An 18,797-nucleotide genomic window follows, 5' to 3' on the forward strand; every position below is an offset into this window, starting at 1 on the left:
ATAACCATATACGGACACCACTACATGATAAAAGATAAAAAAAAGACCCGTGTCTCCCAGTTTTGCCCAAAGTCATGCACTTTTTTATGGAACCCCAAAGATTTGGGCCCTCGGTGTAGTTTTTGCAAAAAAGTGATAATTTTCTCAAGCTCATATCTAGCAAACAGTTCGGAATTTTGATTTACTCTGTAGCACTTATCATAAAGAACAAAAATTGTTAACATATAAAATCAAAAAAACTTCAGCTTCAAGATCAAAACTGCAAAAAAACTTTAATATCACATATTTTTTGGTATGATGCTATGATGGGTTATCGATGTCAGAAAATGTTTACATTTTATATTAAAACATCTATACAACAAAATACAATGTAAATATATGCACTATTCCCATTTTAATAATTGGGGTATTCACAGGGTCTGCCATTTGTCATATTGTCATAATGTCCTAATATATTATAATAGCTGTTGTTGTGTTTTAAACAAAAAAAAAAGGATTATTTTATGACAAATCGATAAACATAGTTCAAATAGTTTTATTAAATTTGATTAAACTATCATTATATATTAGGACATTATGACAATATGACCAAATAGTAGACCGTGTGAATATCCCAAATATATTTTATCTTTTGTATTGTATTATTTCACACCTTACAATAGTTGTGTTTGATTAATGAATATTTTATTACATTTAACACATATTATTTACGTACTTAAGTAGTTGATTTGGTTAGCGCTGTAAATAAATTTATACCTTAACATTTAATTCTTACTATTAAAGATATCTTTAAACCATGACTTCTAAAAACATTAGTTAAGAATAAAATATTACAAATTCCCGGGACGGGAAATCCCGGGGATTCCGCAAAATTTTCAATCCTGAAATCGCTGGAAATTGTGCGGAAATTCCCTGGAATTATTTTCCTTAGTTTTGTGTAATGTTTTTTGAACTTGACTTTCTCTAAAAGATGCTTAAAACTTACAAAACAATTAAAGAAGATTCATATAAGAAAAAAGATTTAACACAAATAGACCAATAACAAGTTCATTATTCAAAATATTCAAAAATTCGTTTGGAATTATTTTAGTATTTTGCTTTTTCACAAAGACTAAAATTTTTGTAATAAATAAAACCACCTTCGGTGAATTGAATTTTGTTTTTTTTTTGATTTATTAAACAAAACATTGCCAATTCAAAATTAAAAAAAATAAATTAACAGAATTAATTGGAATCAAACGAAGGTAGAACAAGATATAATGGAAATTGAAGCCATTCCGTTACAAATGACAAATGGTTTGTATATAACCAAAATTAGAAATCGAGTCAGTTTATCTCTTTATATTAATTATAACCTACACCACCATAGTGGGGAGGGTATAATGCGTTTGTGAAGATGTTTGTAACGCGCAAAAGTACTGGTCTAACACCCACCTTAAAGTATACCGATCGACTTAGAATCACTTTCTGAGTCGACTAAACGATGTCCGTCCGTCTGGTTGGCTGTCCATGTAAACCTTGTGCGCAGAGTACAGGTCGCAATTTTGAAGATATTTCGATAAGATTTGATACATAGAATTTTATCGGCCCAAGGACGAAGTTTATTGAAACTGGATGAAATTGGTTCATTATTTCACCTAGCCCCCATACAAATGTCCTCTCGAAATTGGACTTTATCGATCATAAATGTTTAATTTATATATGTATCTACACAAATTTTGCTCCAAATAAGTTTCATATATACAAAATTCATGTCACCAAATTTTGTTACGATCGGTCCATAATTAGTCATAGCTCCCATATAGACCCGCTTCCGAAAATCACTTAAACGTGCATAAATCTCCTAAAAATTTCGGTATATACACAAAATTCAACAGAAATAACTTTCATTAGGACATAAATCACATGATCTAATTTTATGGTGATCGGTTCATAATTGGTCATAGCTCCCATATAAGGCCCACTTCCGAAAATCACTCAAATATATAAATTATTCGAATTTTAAAAGAAAAATGTTTTTGGTATTTTACTTAGTATAGGGTATTATATGGTCGGGCTTGACCGACCATACTTTCTTACTTGTTTTTTATTGGATTTTTTTATTTGTCTCCAATCACATTTTAAAACCAAAGACATTTTTTGGCTTTTTAACGAAGTATACATTCTTAAAATGAAATCATTTATTCAAGGCGGGAATTCCCGGGATCCCGGGAAGTTTCAAAATGAATCCCGATTTTCCTGGAAATGAAAAGGTGAGAGAAAAGAAAAACTCTAGACACAACACTAATTGATATGCATAAGCATTATATTATATCATCAGGAAAGTAGCTTTCAGAGTGGAAATATAAGTGAAAATAACAAAATGAATTATAATGTACCTTATAGAGGCTGGTTTCATTTTTATAACCTAAACCTTCAATTCCCGTTTTTATACCCTTCGCCATGCGTGTCATTCCGTTTGTAATTTCTACATTTTTTATTTCCGACCCCACATATATATTCTGGATCGTTATAGATAGCGAAGTCGATATAGCCATGTCCGTCTGTATGTTGAAATCAACGCAAATTCTTCCGGTTCGGTTGCAATTTAAAATCGACAAAACTGGCCCATAAGTGACTGAGATATAAGGAAAAAACCGGGTCAACATAGATTTTTTCCCTATTTTTGATCAATATCTGGATTACTAAGTCATTAATATAGACAATATGGATATCCAAAGATATATATTTCAAAGTCCATTGCAGCGATGTATATAAGGCTATATTAAGGTGGACCTACAATGGTTCAAAATCGGGAAAAATATTTTTTAACCCTAATTTTTTTTCATCAAAAAAATTTTTTTTGTCATAAATAGTTTTTCCAAAAAAATTTTTTTTAATAATTAAAAAAAAAATTTGGAAAAAACTTTTTTAAAATAAATTAAAAATAAAATTTGGAAAAAAAATGTAAAACCAATTTAAAAAAAAAACAAATTATTATGTTTAAAAAAATATATTTTTAAGTATTGTAGGCTGTTAGTTATTTAGTTATTAAGTTAGTCATCATTAAGTTCTATCTATTTATATTATTTATACATTATATACATATTAGTTGCAAGTATTTTCATAAAATGTAATCACTATTTATTTTGCTAAGTGTAAACCAATGATGTTCATTTCATTGTGCTTTCGCGCTGAGTAACAACACACATATTATTATTCTCTTTAAAGAGCATAACAAATGTCTCATTTTTTTAAGAAATTCATTAAGCATTGTTGTTGGTTGGTTTTTGGACGAAGCATAGCAAACACACGCGTTTCAATTACAATTGAACACAAAACAAGAAAGTCAGAAATAAATAAAAAAATTGAGAGAATTTCGGCCGTATAATGTATATTCTTTTATATCCTTAAAATTTAAATTACATTAATTTAATAAATTGTTTATATCTGGCAAAAATTCTAAATCTAAACATTCTTTATTTTGTTCTTATTTTAAGTGTTTAACATTATGCTTGCTGGGTAGCTCTCTCACCAATACATCTTCATTTTTATTTTTGAACATCACTGGTGTAAACATAGATTAATTGTATTATTCATATGTTATAATGAACATGAGAAGGATAAACATAGATCATAGGGATAAGTAAATGTATGTAAAAGAGACCTAAATAGAACATAAGAAAACATGTAAACCATAAGGATTGAAATAAAGAGACAGTCGATAGAGAACTATCAAAGACTAAAGATCAGAAGTGGTTGATTTCACGCTACAAAAAATAAAAGTTTTAATTTTTATATTTTCATATACACGGAGACACATACATATGTACATACATATATGTCGACCATCGACATTAAAAAAATATTGCTGAAAAATTTAAAAGCGTGGTGTCAAAAGAACGGGATAGAATCTAGTGGCACAAAAAACGTAATTGTAGCTAGAATTCAAAATAACACGGAAATTTTTGATAAATGCATAAGGGATCTGTGTGTGGCTGAAGAATTACAACAAAACACAGTTTCACAGAATATGTCCCAACAGAACAGCGAAGTTTTATTTGATGAAAATATGAACAGCAACGACGATGATACAAGTAGCAGCAGAGACGGCGCGGCTGGTTATGTTACAAAACAACAACAACAATGTAAAGAAGTTATACATAAAAATGAGGAAAACGGTAAAGAAGCTACAAACGAAATGCTACAACAACAACGTAAAGAAGACGGTAGAAACGACAACAAAGTAGAGCCAGACAAAGTTAAAAATGTAGAGGACACAGTGGATAAGCTAAATGAAAGTAAAAATGTGGAGAATACAGAGAATGCATCGAAAAATGTAACGGACAAACAACGTGAAGAAATAGAGACACTAACACGGCAAATAGAAGTTCTAAGGAAAAGAAAACAACTATTAGAACTTCAAAATGAATTGGCAAAGTGCGAAATAAATGAAAACAAATGCACAAATAACAGGGTGGTGACTCGTGATGTGTCATTTGATACACTAAGGGAATTCCTGCCAGTATTTGACGGAGATAATAATTTTGAAATCTGGTTGTGTTTACTAGAAAATGTACGAAACAATTACGTAGTGGGTGATGACATGTTGCGTGCTTTGATATGTAACAAATTAAAAGGCAGGGCACAAGAATGGCTTTATACGAACCCAGTACATATGAGCGAAACTTTAGATGATTTTTTACAAGAAATGAAAAATATGTTTGGCATGAAGGAGTCAAAATTAAATGTTCGTTACAAGATGCAAAATCGTGTTTGGCAAAAAGGTGAACGTTTCGATACTTATTATAATGAAAAACTGCTTTTAGCTAATAGCTTAAAAATCGACGAAGATGAATTCATTGAATATATAATCGAAGGCATTCCTGATGTTAATCTACGAAATACGGCAAAACTACGTTGCTTTACTACTAAAAATGAAATCTTACAAGCTTTTCGAAATGTTGAGTTGATAACAAATACAACATTACAACAATCAAGTGGGCGTTCAAGTGCAACAAATAATTTTGCGGCTAAAAGTGGTAAGGTGACAGAACAGCCACCGAAACGAGACATCAAATGTTACAACTGCAACAGCAAGGGACATATAGCAAGCGATTGCCGTAAACCTAAACGTGAAGACGGTGCTTGTTTTGCGTGTGCTGGATTCGGACATCAAGCCAAGGATTGCGAGTTATATAGGAAAACTGAGAGGAAGAACGAGCAAAATGATTATGTAAGCTATTTAAATGTTAGATTTTTAACAAATTGTAATAAAAATGTATCAATGTTTGTAGAATGTCTCATAGATTCTGGCAGCCCCATCAGTTTCATAAGGCGGTCAAATGTTCCAATCGCTGTAGAAATTTTTGAAAGCGGAAAGAAAACTTACTTTGGTATAAATAAAAGTGAATTGAAAATTAATGGAATTATAGAATGTTTAGTTTTGTTTGCGAATAAAAATATTGTAACGAAATTAATGGTTGTTGATGATGAATCTATGGGATATCCTATTGTTTTAGGTAGAGATTTTTTACGGCAAAGTGGTACAAAACTTGTTGTTGATGATACGTGTATGAAAAGTATTGCTAATTTGACAAGTGAGGAAAACTGTGTAGGTGGTTCGAGAGTAGATGGGCCTGGTTTATCGCAGACGAGTAGGAAGATTGGAAGGGCACAACATACGTTAATGAACATAGCGGGTACTGACAATATAGGCGAGAACGGAGACAGTGACAATTTTGAAGTTCAGATGTTATTAATTGAGTGCGAAGAGGAAAAAGTAGAATATAACGTGGGGGAACAGCTGACATTTGAACAAAAGAAGTATTTTGAAAAATTGTTTAAGGAATCGTATATGGATCCGGAACGACCGGATGAACCTTTAATAAAATGTGAAATGCGATTAATAATAGATGACCAGAAGGTATTTAATTATTCACCCAGGAGACTTTCATATTCGGAAAGGGAAAGGTTACAGATAATATTGGATGAGTACTTAGCAAAGGGTTTTATACGTCCAAGTGAGTCTGAATATGCCTCACCTATAGTGTTGGTAAAGAAGAAAACGGGTGAGCTAAGGATGTGTGTAGACTTTAGGCAACTTAATAAGGTCACGACAAAGACGAAGTTTCCGATTCCTTTGATAGATGATTTGTTGGACAAGTTAGTTAACAAGAGTATATTTTCGAAAATGGATCTAAGAAACTGTTATTATCATGTTTATATGCACGAGGAATCGGTAAAATATACGTCATTTACAACACCGTTAGGTCAATTTGAGTTTCTTAGGATGCCCTTTGGACTGACCAATGCACCGTTTACGTTTCAGCGGTTTATAAATAGGATATTTAGTGATATGGTACAGGACGGAAGGGTGGTTATTTATCTTGATGATATAATGGTGGCGACGCAGGATGTACAGGAACACTTGGAGATACTAAAGGAGGTTTTTAGAAGATTAGTGGATAAAGTTATGGAGATAATCAAAAGGAGTTATTGGTTCCCTAATGTTAGGAGGAAAGTTCAAGAGCATATAGCGAACTGTCTGAAGTGCATAGCATTTGCAACTAAGTCCGGGAAGCGAGAGGGTTTTCTGAACATTGTACCGAAGGGGAATATTCCTTTTCAGGTAGTACACGTGGACCATTATGGGCCGATTGTATGTAAGGATTCTATGAAGAGGCATATTCTAGTGATAGTAGATGCATGTACAAAATTCGTAAGACTATACCCAACTAAGACAACTAAATCTAGAGAGGCAATGGACGCACTGCATGATTATTTTAGAGCATATAGTAGGCCGAGTCACATAGTTTCAGACAGGGGATCTTGTTTTACGTCAGGGGAATTTGAGGAGTTTTTACGAGACAATAATATTATTCACATTAAAATTGCAACAGGATCTCCACAGGCAAATGGACAGGTGGAGAGGATTAACAGGGATTTGGGACCAATGATTAGTAAGTTAATGAATCAAGGAGAAGGTAGACCATGGTATAAGGTGTTACCGGACGTAGAGCATGCGATGAATAATACTGTGCACAGGAGTATCAACCAATGCCCTAGCGTGATGTTGTTCGGAATAGGTCAGAAAGGGAAGATAGTGGATGGTCTAATGGAGAATACAGTGGACGGTCAGTTGGGTTGTAGTGACAGAAAATTAGATGAAATAAGGAGAGAGGCAGAACAAGTACAGAAAAGGGTTCAAGATTATAACAAATCATATGTAGACGGGAAACGACAAAGTGCAAGACTATATAGGGAAGGGGATTATGTTATGATAAGAAATTTTGACTCTACAGTGGGTGTGTCGAGTAAATTATTACCGAAGTTTAAGGGTCCTTTTAGGATATCTAAGGTGCTGGGAAATGACAGATATTGTGTTAAGGATATTGAAGGATTCCAGCGGACACAGAGACCGTATGAGGGAATTTGGGCAGTTCAGAACATGAGGCCGTGGCTTAAAGGGACAAACGGGCGGACCCTTATTGTTGATGATTTGGATGAGCAGGGCTCGGACAGTGACGAATATGATGATCATTTGGGAACGAATGAAGATACGGGACAAATGACAGGTGTGACGACTAGAAATATGCTAACTCGAAAGGGAAATCATGGCAATGACAATGAAAGGTCGAGTTAGATAAATCGCCTAGTATCAGGTGATCCTAGAGATCAGGACGGCCGAGTTGTAGGCTGTTAGTTATTTAGTTATTAAGTTAGTCATCATTAAGTTCTATCTATTTATATTATTTATACATATTAGTTGTAAGTATTTTCATAAAATGTAATCACTATTTATTTTGCTAAGTGTAAACATAGATTAATTGTATTATTCATATGTTATAATGAACATGAGAAGGATAAACATAGATCATAGGGATAAGTAAATGTATGTAAAAGAGACCTAAATAGAACATAAGAAAACATGTAAACCATAAGGATTGAAATAAAGAGACAGTCGATAGAGAACTATCAAAGACTAAAGTATGTATAATTTGGTGAAGTGTATATAATATTCGGCACAGCTCTCTTACTTGTTCAAATTATATCAAATTGAATGTTATAATTTTTTAAAATTGTTGACAGAAATCGAAGAAATTTAGACTAGTAACAATGACTAATTCATTTCCAAATCCAATAATTTTATTTTTTCCAAAGTTTGGATTATTTTTGAACAATTGGTCCGAATAATATCTATAATTTTAAGTACCTGTGTTATAATACATGTCACTTAGGTCTTATACATATTTCGGGATCGTGTAAAACTGAGCTTATTCTTGTACATATCATGTGTGTTCGATGTTTTATTTTCCGTAAATACAATTCACAATGTGATTCTGCAAATTCGTAATGACTTCTGTATTTTTTCAAGTATTTTTAGCATTATGTGTTTTTGTTATTTAAGTATTTAAAATTCACCCAAAAGATGAAACACAAAAAAAAGAAACTGATTCTGCAAATTCATTCGTTTAGTTTTGCAAACGTGTAAAACAAACATCTTTAACATTCATGTAGAGAGCACGTAATTTTTGATTTGCATACAACAGTAACTTTTTATACATCTTTTTGAAGAGAACTTTAACAGAATTTTTGTAAATGTAAAAAGTTTTTTAAATGCTATCAAAAACTTTTTAAAATATCAAAATAAATTGAGAGGAATTATATTTTTTTTGTTTCACATATACTAGTTCACATACATGCATATTTGTATGTATATTAGGTTGGTGCCTATTTGGCACTTTTGCGATCTTCAATGTTAAAGAAGTTCTCCGTCATCTAAAAATCAAATTTTAAAAGTTTGGGAAATATCGTTTTGAGGGTGCACAGTTAGCAAGTAGTCAATGTATGCCTTATAGACAGTAATTGTCACTAATGTCCTATTACCTATTGGAGCCTGGAATCCAATTTATATATTTTGTGTAATTTTACACGTATGTGCTCTTTGTAATGCAGAGAGAAGTCAATTGGTTACTTTATATATCCCTGGTAATCTAGCGCGTATACAATGGACATTGAAGTGTCTCTACAAACTGGTTTTATACGAATTGTGTTGATATAATTCTCATACAGATTATTTTTGCTTATGTATACTGATATTCCATGTCCTTTTAGTAACCTATAGTGAAATCACTTTAAACGTTTATTTTGTACTCTACATTGGAAAGCAGTTATTTTACCCGCCAGAAGCAAACTATTGGAGAGTTGTCTGAGGAAGACAATCGTTTATTGGACGGTCTATGATATGTCTCTTTAGCTGCCTATTGGAGGCCAATTAGCACCCGTACATGTTAAAATATTTAGTTATGTAGCTGATCAAGTAACCAGTTAGGTCTCTAGTAAGAAAACTGACGCTATGTAACCAGTATGTGAATCCAATGCGTTAACAAGGGAAATACCCGAAAAGGATTCGATCGTCTCCTCACTCATCATCGGACCCCTTTTGGTCAAATCATCTACTATACAATTACCCAGATTTCCATCGTGACCCATATAATCGTTATCCTATAATGTCTTGCTATCTCATTTAGGGATACCCGGCATTCCTCGGTTAACCTAGATGTCGTGAAGACACCCGCTATTCCGTTAACGGCTGCCTTGCTGTCACTAAATATACATATATCGCCATATATTCGATAATACCTCAGCCAGTTGGATGCACGCTTAATGGCAGTAATTTCCGCCTGAAGAGCAGTACAGAAGTTAGGTAGTTAAAGTAGGATTTATCCCAAAATTTTCAATATAGAAACCTCCACCTACCGACCCTATTTCCCCTATTAGAGCCATCAGTATGACATCAGCAGGGGCGAAAAGTCCGCGCTGCCAAAAAATCCCTATTCGAGATCATAATATGAAAACGCCTATTGAAAAAAGGTTTTGTGTTGCAGTAATCGACATTTAGTATCTTAGAGGGTACAAGGTCCTTACCAGACCTTGAACAACCAGCATTTAGTCTCACTGCAGAATTGAGAGCCATTTGTATCACCATCAAATCCGCTGGTAACCAATTGAGAATATTAAAAAAGTGCTTTAGAGGAAGTAGACCTTAATGCGCCTGTTATCAGTATCGCGATAGTCCTTAGAACTCGTTCAGCTGCCTTCCGGTGAGTAGCATTATCCAAGGCCAGCCACCACACCAATACTCCATAGAACAAGGGTTTAACAACTGCTTTGAAGATCCAATTGATACCTTTCGGCATAATACCCCAGTTAGTACCAATTGCCCATTTTAAGGAGTAGATGGCCACATATGCCTTATTAATCCTGTTCTGAATGTTCAAATTCCAGCGCAATCTCTTATCTAGAATGATGCCAAGATACTTTGCATTATCCCTGATCCCAAGACTGATTCCATTCAGTCTAGGTGGTCTAAAGTCATCGATCTTCTACCTCCAAGTGAAGAGAACCAATTCCGTTTTTTGCGGATTCACACTAAGTCCACTCGATATACTTCACTCACTCAGTGTACTTAATGCCGATTCCATACAACCAGAAATTTTCCAGTTATGTAACTAGTTGTCACCTTAAATGATGGATAAAATCACCAGTTCGCGACAGTCTCCTAGAATTGCTGGAAATGTAGCAATATTTTGGGTTTTATTTATAAGGGCCACCATAATGTACATAGAATGACTTGAACTAGTTAGTGTGTACGTGTTATTACTTACTCAAACATATAAAATTTCACAATTTTCCATAGAATTTATTTAAATTTTATAAAAGGAAATTTTACTTAAATGCGGATAAAATGTTTCACGAATGCTTAGTTACGTTCGTATTTATACTAGCTGCTTGTAGCATAAATGCATGTGCCACACAGCAGCAGCAGAAGCATCATGCAGCAATGGAGATTAGAAGCTTTATGGGGATTATGGTTTGGCATGTAAGTATAGATGGGTGGATGTATGTGTGTTATATTTAGCAGCTAAAACATTTTCGTTGCCGTGCAAAATGTGTTTTTCTCTATGTATGATATTTCCACTCATCAGGAAATTAACCCGCTTCACAAAACAAGGAAAAGTTTTGTTACATCATCGTCAACATCCACAAAACCATTATTCCTAGTAGTAAGTATGTATAGTTTCCACCGCAGAACAACTACTGCACACCATCTATTAGACATACATACATTTGTATCTAAACATTTTGTCGTGCACACATGTATGCAGTACATCCAAGTTTATATTAATGCAAAACATTCCTTAATCTGTTTGAATTGTTTGGTCTGTGAAAAGAACAACTCAATAAATGTTAGAGGAACAATTTAGAAATTCAAATGAAATACTTAATTTTAGACACAGTTATTATGAACTTCGGAATATATTCTAAACATGGAAACTTTTATGTTAATGGGAAATTCCAAACATCACTGTAATATTTGGAAAATTATTATAAGTGTATACAAAAATATAAATGGTTGGACATTTAAGAGTTGAAAAAATCATTTTTTTGAAAAATTATAAACAATGGAATAGTTCTAAAATGTTAAAAGGTACAGAATGTGGTGTATTCTGCAAGGATCAAAAATTGGAGAAATCCTATTGTTTGAATTCGGATTGCAATATATTCCAAGCGAAAATTTATGCAATAGATATGGCAGCAAGACAAATATCGATGTAACGAATATACAGGTGCGATATTACTTTATTGATTGACAGTCAAGCTGATTTTATAGCATTGAACACATTGAGCACTTTATTACAGCGCGCTGTAAGAAAGTGCTTGAAGCTCTTCACTAACAGCATACAAATATTCTAGGTAACGAAAAAGCAGATTAACTGTGAGGCTAGGTGAGAACCTACTCCCGGATTTTTTCTCCCTTATCCGAAATATTCAAATATATAAAACACACATCAAGAAGTGACAAATCTGGAACGATTTAGACAGTTGCAGACAAACAAAATACTTATGGGATTGAAACCAAAATCAAGAATAGTAAAAAGCTCTTTGAAATGAATAGACAACAATTGAGGATGATGGTTATAAAAAAGCAAGATTGAGAATTATTGTGGATTATACGTGTAAATGGTGCGGCGAAGCTGTTGAGGATAGCTATTACTTTTAATGTGCTATCAAATTGGCGATTTAATATTACTTATTTGTTTCAGAATCCAACAGATATTAGAGGCATAAACCCAATGTTATTATTGGAGTACACTAGGTCATCTAAATGTAATGCATAGACAATATACGAATATGTTACGATGATGGCTTCAGAATGGGAAAGGACGCGAAGGAGAAGAAGAAAATAAGAGGAATAATAATGGGCCTTATTGGTCTCTATGGGCTCTAGTTTCTTATTGGATTTCTAAGGCGATGCAAATATCTTGAACTAAATTTATTTGTTTCATTACTGATAATGTTATAAACCATGGTACATTTACTATCAAAATTAGGTGTTTTCAACTTATAACTTTGTAAAAAGTCTACATACGAAACGAAAATTTTCGATAAAAAATTAATTTTTGAACCAATGTATACCAAGTAGTCCAACTCTCAGTTTTTTTCAAATTACTCTCTTACATATACGGGTACCGTGTGAGCTCAGAGAAATGTAAACAAATGAAATGTCTTGAAATTTTAACATTTAATTTTTGATAAAATAACGTTATTTTACTAATTATTACTTTAACACATATAATTTTATATTTTTTTAAACACTTTTAGCAGTTTCTATTTTGCACAAATCAAGAAAAAAATATTTTTGGAAATTCTGACATGTAATTTTATGTTGTTGTAGAATTTAAACTATAGCACAGAGTCACAATTTTTGGTATTGAAAATTCATACAAATTCAGAACATATTTATAAAACTCTGATGCCTGTAGAAAATTAAAAAGCTGCCAACACATATTTAGAGTTTTTACTAACAAATATATATAGTTAGGTACTGTTGTCAAAGAGTTGGACTACTTGTTATACTTTGTTCTGAACCTTTGCTCTTCTGGGTTCGAAAATATTTGATATAAATATTTCCCATGGCCATATAAAATTTAAAGTTCTCTTGAATTTTGAAATTCGCTTTATTTTGGGTATTGTATAGGTTTTATATGCGTGCAAAATACCTAAAGTAAAGCTGTTAATAACTTTAGAACTGTTAGTAAGATTTTACCAATTTTGATGACATATTATAGCGGATGAATTATATATTTTAATCGTATATTTTAATTTTTTTCCCAGAAATTCATTTCTTACCAAAAAAAGTATTTGTTTCTTACCATCTTCCATGTTTCAAAGGTTTTACTTAAATAAGAGTCATTGCACGCTTAAAAATATAAATAAAATTCAGAATGAGATCATTGGGTGTTATCGAGATAAATAAATTTAGGGATATGTTTGAAATATATTTACGTTTGTGGGCATATTTACGGAAAGGAAATATCCCCCTCAAAACGACAATTCATTTTTTAAACTGAAGTTTTCGTAAATAAAGAACTGCATTATGGTTAGTTTCTAAAAATTATTTTAACTATGGTTTACAATATGACTTTATGACTATAGACGGACATCGTTGTGACAAAAAAATTATAAATTTTTTCATATCCCATATATTAAACATTTTTCAGGTTTTACCATATATTTTGTTGAATATGTGTAGATATTTTTTTGTTACACTAACTCTTATACTACTAATAATCCTATATACAATAGATTTTAATGGAACAAAATGAATTCATGTGTACTAAATGCATTAAGACGGTTTTACAAACACGTGCCCACAAATTCTCATTCACATAAATGTTTTAAGATACACTTTTTAAAACATAATCATACATTATTCTAGTTAATTTTTTTTTAATTCGTATATACATATGGACATATTTATCTCATTTTCATTTGAAATAGCATATCGCAACACCAGCTATGTGTTTTTTAAGAAAATTTCTGGAGAGTACAAATAGTATTTATTATCGTTTGCTCCATACAAAATCTCTTACTTTTCTTCTAGCAAATAATATAGACAAAAATTTCAGTTTTGCAAATTTGTAACTCTTTTTCAATATTTTTGCATAATCTCGCACCTCTGCGTTTATTGGGAGGGAAGAATCTAGTGCCAAAATCATTTTCTTTTGTATGCGCAACGATGATAGACTAGACGATAGTGTGCTAGACTATCAATCCAGGGGTTGCGGGTTCGATTCCTGCCAGAGTGTGTTCGTTTTTTTTTAAAAAAAAAAAATATGTCTTAGATTGGATGTAACCTGCAAAATGTCCCGACATGTCGGTTTGATAATTTTATACAAATTATTTGAATCATGAAAATTTAAATTAAAATGAACAACTTAAATTTTTCTAATCTAACATAGAGTATGGAGCTACATACAAAAAGTTGATAAAATTCTAACATCTTCTGACATTTTCACCTTTATGATAATAATGGCTTCCTTATACATATGTTCAAATATCAGCAGGACACAACAAGCATTACGACTTTGTAATGATGGTATTGGATGTATTGCACAATTAAGCAGAATATTGTAAATCGTGAAACTTCCAAACACACAACGACGCTAATATCTATAAATTGAAATATTATATATCAGGCTTGGGCGATGCCAATTACATTTTCCATTAAATTACTTTAGGTGTAATTGCAATTGATAATTTCAAATTACAATTACATGTAATTGTAATTGAAGAATTATGATTACAATTACTGGTAATTGTAATTGCGATTTTTCAATTACAATTACATGTAATTGTAATTTGAAAAATTCAATTACAATTAACAGTAATTGTAATTGAAAAATGGCAATTACAATTACCAGTAATTGTAATTGATAGAAAAAGCATATGTAATTTATTAAAAAGTAATTGAATTACTTTAAATTCAATTACATTTATAAATATTAAACCGGTTTACCGTTTTTTTCATCTTTGTAAACTAGACCGGTTTCAGGTTTCTTTAACGGTTCTAATGAAATATATTTTTTTAAAGCTCATTTAAACATATTTTTAAGAACTTTGATACTATTTTTAAAAATATTATTTCGTCAAAGATATAAAATAATTGCATAAAGAATTAAAAAATGTAAAATTTTCGAGGATTTAATACTCAATTCTTAAGGAACATATAAGGACCATTTACGAACACATTAAGCTGCATAAATATCTAAAAAATATTAATATTGAACAAAACTTCCATACCTATCCGTAATTTATACTACAGGCAAATCATACTACAGGATTTTGTGAATATAGTCCATATTTGGCCATACCTTCCATATGAGGTCAACTCCCGAATAAGATCGTAATAAATTTCTTACAAATATAGTTATCAAGTTGAAATTCGAAACAAAAAATTTCAATATATATAAAAATCACTGTACTCAATTTAATGAAGATAAATTATCGTCATAGCCTTTGCATGAGAAACATTTCCCGAAAACTCATTAACCTTCACAAATCTCCAAAATAAATCTTTACTGAACCAAGTAGGTCATAACCCCACATATGTCCCTAAACCCAAAAATACATTAACGCACATTTATATCGATCACAAATTTAACAGAAATCAGTTTCAAGTAGACAGAAATCATACTATTTGATTTTGAGACTATGGGTTCATAATTATATATTGCACGTATATAAGGCTCATATCCGGAAAATTCATTAAACGCGAATATATGTATATTAAAATTTTGTGATATAACTCATTTTCGTATGCAAAATTTTGAACTATGTCTAAATATATTTGTATACCCTTTTTGATAATCGGATTCTTCACTTGAATTATATATAATTATTTTACATTCGAAATGAAATAACTTCTGCGCAAAATAGTATTTTTAACAGTTGTTATATTATTTCATATATTTATTTAATAGTATTTCAATGACATTTTCTCAATCCTCATACATAATAGGATCTTTATACCAATGTAACTTCTATAATTCTCATCATATTTCGGTGGAGGGTATTTCAAACTCGGCACGGCCGAATATAGTACCCTTACTTGTTTTTAAATGTAAATCATAACTTACAAATTTACTTCGTTTTAAAAATAGTTGGTTAATTTTGTTCAATATTCGTACATCATATTTCAAAAATGGTCAATATGTTAGTTCTGAGAAGTAAATGTTCTAATTTAGAGGGATATTAAATGATATGAAGTTGGAGTTTCGAGTTAATACGTCTTGAAATGAGTAGAATGTATACTTTGAATTTCAGAGAATTCGAAGTTGCTAAAAATCCATATACATATGTACTTCGAAAAAATTTAAAAATTATTGTTTACAAACTATACTTATATCAAGATTTTCAATCTTTGTTGGGAAACTGAAGGCTAATTTAATTAATCGAGTATGCATCAGTAGATATGTATGTGTTACTATATAATATACTGGTCTTCGGCATTCTACTGCACACTATAAAAATAAGTAATTGGTAACTTCTGTAATTTTATATTTTTTTAATAATAAATACTTTGAAAGTAATCATTACATAGTTTTAGTCATATTATTATTACTTTTTCTTAATTTTGTAATTGTAATTGACATTTTTCAATTACAATTACATGTAATTGTAATGTTAAATTTTGCAATTACAATTACTTGTAATTGTAATTGAAAAATTCAATTACAATTACATGTAATTGTAATGTGCTATTGGTCAATTACACATTACAAGTAATTGTAATTGCAAAAATCCAATTACAATTACAAGGTAATGGTAATGTACCAGTAATATATTACACAATGTAATCATTACCGCCCAAGTCTGTTATATATAAATGTTAATATTATCAAACAATCAATGAATGATATGTCAAAACATAGTATAAAGTAGAATAGCTCTCGTATCATATAAAAACATCAAAAGTAAAGTACAATATCAAATTGGAAAATATTAAGAATTCGCTATGAATATGTGTGTGTATTGTATTAGGGGCTCCGATTTTGCACTTTTCGATGATCCCAAAGTCTCATTTACATATTTCGCATTTTATTTAAAGTTTCTAGATTTGGAAAAAAAAATTGTGACGAAAAGAAAATTTTCTATCAAAAAATTTATTTTTGTACTTTACTTTTCTGATATATGGCCATACACAATTTAAAGTTCTCCTAAATTTTTAAATTCGCTTTATAATTTGCAAGAATACACTGGTAATACATTTGATGTTAGCTTTAACGCCGCCAACAATATACTGACTCCTCTGCAACTTGCTGTTACTATTTATATATATAGTGCCTCTTCTAGTAGTTTCATTAATTATATAACGGACAAAACCGGAATGTTCTATTTCCGCAATGATTACCTAGAGCTTTTAGCAGATTTAATGTTAATGTAAGCAGTTTTAGCAGTTAATGTTGTCATACTAATAAACAATGTTAATAACAGCGTATTGATAAGTAGTAGTTTCTACTAATGTAAATGTTTATAAACATGATGAATAAAGTTAAAGGTATAAAGTTCATACTTTTATAATAGATACATGCAAAACACCTAAACAGTTAATTTAAAAAAATACGTATTTATTAGTTTGTTTTATATGTTTTTTGAAATATAAACAACTTCCGAATCTGAAATATCGGAGTCACTTTCTGCATTGAGCAGTTCTCGCATTTTATCTTCATTCAAGTTTGCCATGTCATAAGTAAAACACGTCTATTCTATTAAAAACTGCACAAAAAGTGAACCAAGCATATGTAAATATTTGTGCTTCTTCAAAAATCTAAAAAGGCGGATTCCACAATTATCTTTTACATATTTAATCTATGTTGATAAAAAAAACAAAAAAGTGGAATCCCACACTTGTTTTTTTACATTAGCTGTTTACACGCAGAGAAAAAATATAGTTGGGCATGGTTACTGTAACCATTTCAATATTGTTACAAGTTTTTTAACTATATTATAGTCACAGTAACCATTTACATGATTGTGGTAACCATAAAATGGTTAACTTACGATTCACATGATTGTCTCAACCATATATATGGTTACAGTAAACATATATATGTTTGTGACAACCATTTATATGATGAAGGACTTATCATATTATGGTGCTCTCGGCTTAAGGCTTATCATAATCTGAGAACAATATATTATGATAAAATTATTCATCATAAATATGGTTGCCACAAACATATATATGTTTACTGTAACCATATATATGATTGGGACAATCATGTGAATCGTAAGTTAACCATATTATGGTTACCACAATCATGTAAATGGTTACTGTGACTATAATATAGTTAAAAAACTTGTAACACTATATAAATGGTTACAGTAACCATGCCCAATTATATTTTTTCTCTGCGTGTATATGGACCAAATGGTGTATTAACCTAACATTCGTAAGATTTTTCTAATCTAACAGCAGGGTTAATATCCACCAAATTTAAATCGGTCCCACGATAACCCATAATATTTACAACCATTAAATATTGAATTTTAATTTCTCATTTAGCATTTATTAGAATCGAAGTAAATTTTTGTAATTTTTTTAAATTTCGTTTAAAAAATCTGTAAAATATCAATTTTGATATTTGAGATATACATGGGAGAATCCATATCAAAACGGACAGAAAACTGCTATTTTTTGATTTGACATCTTCGATTTTAATGAAATATACCACACACATTACGGTTCTAAAAAGTTCCTCAAATCAATGACTTTTTCATTGAAAACACTTTCCATTTAAAAAATATCGCGATATGAAAATTGAAAAATTGTCTAAAATTATATACACATAATTGCCCATAAATTTGAAACTACTCAAAGACCAGCATCATTTTTGACTCTATCGGTCAAGCCCGACCATAAATACCCTACACTAAGCAAATGAGCAAAAACATTTTTCTTTTAAAAT

The 18,797-nt window shown here is 31.1% G+C and overlaps 1 long non-coding RNA gene across 1 annotated transcript; it reads left to right on the top strand.

Moving 5' to 3' along the window:
• Positions 1-5,005: 5,005 nt before the first annotated feature.
• On the top strand, positions 5,006-5,455 carry LOC135959108 (uncharacterized). Its single transcript, XR_010576500.1, has 2 exons — positions 5,006-5,215; positions 5,277-5,455. It is a non-coding gene; the product is annotated as an uncharacterized LOC135959108 (long non-coding RNA).
• The last annotated feature ends 13,342 nt before the right edge of the window (positions 5,456-18,797 follow it).

The sequence above is a fragment of the Calliphora vicina genome, chromosome 4 (assembly GCF_958450345.1).
Source record: "Calliphora vicina chromosome 4, idCalVici1.1, whole genome shotgun sequence".
Taxonomy (NCBI): domain Eukaryota; kingdom Metazoa; phylum Arthropoda; class Insecta; order Diptera; family Calliphoridae; genus Calliphora; species Calliphora vicina.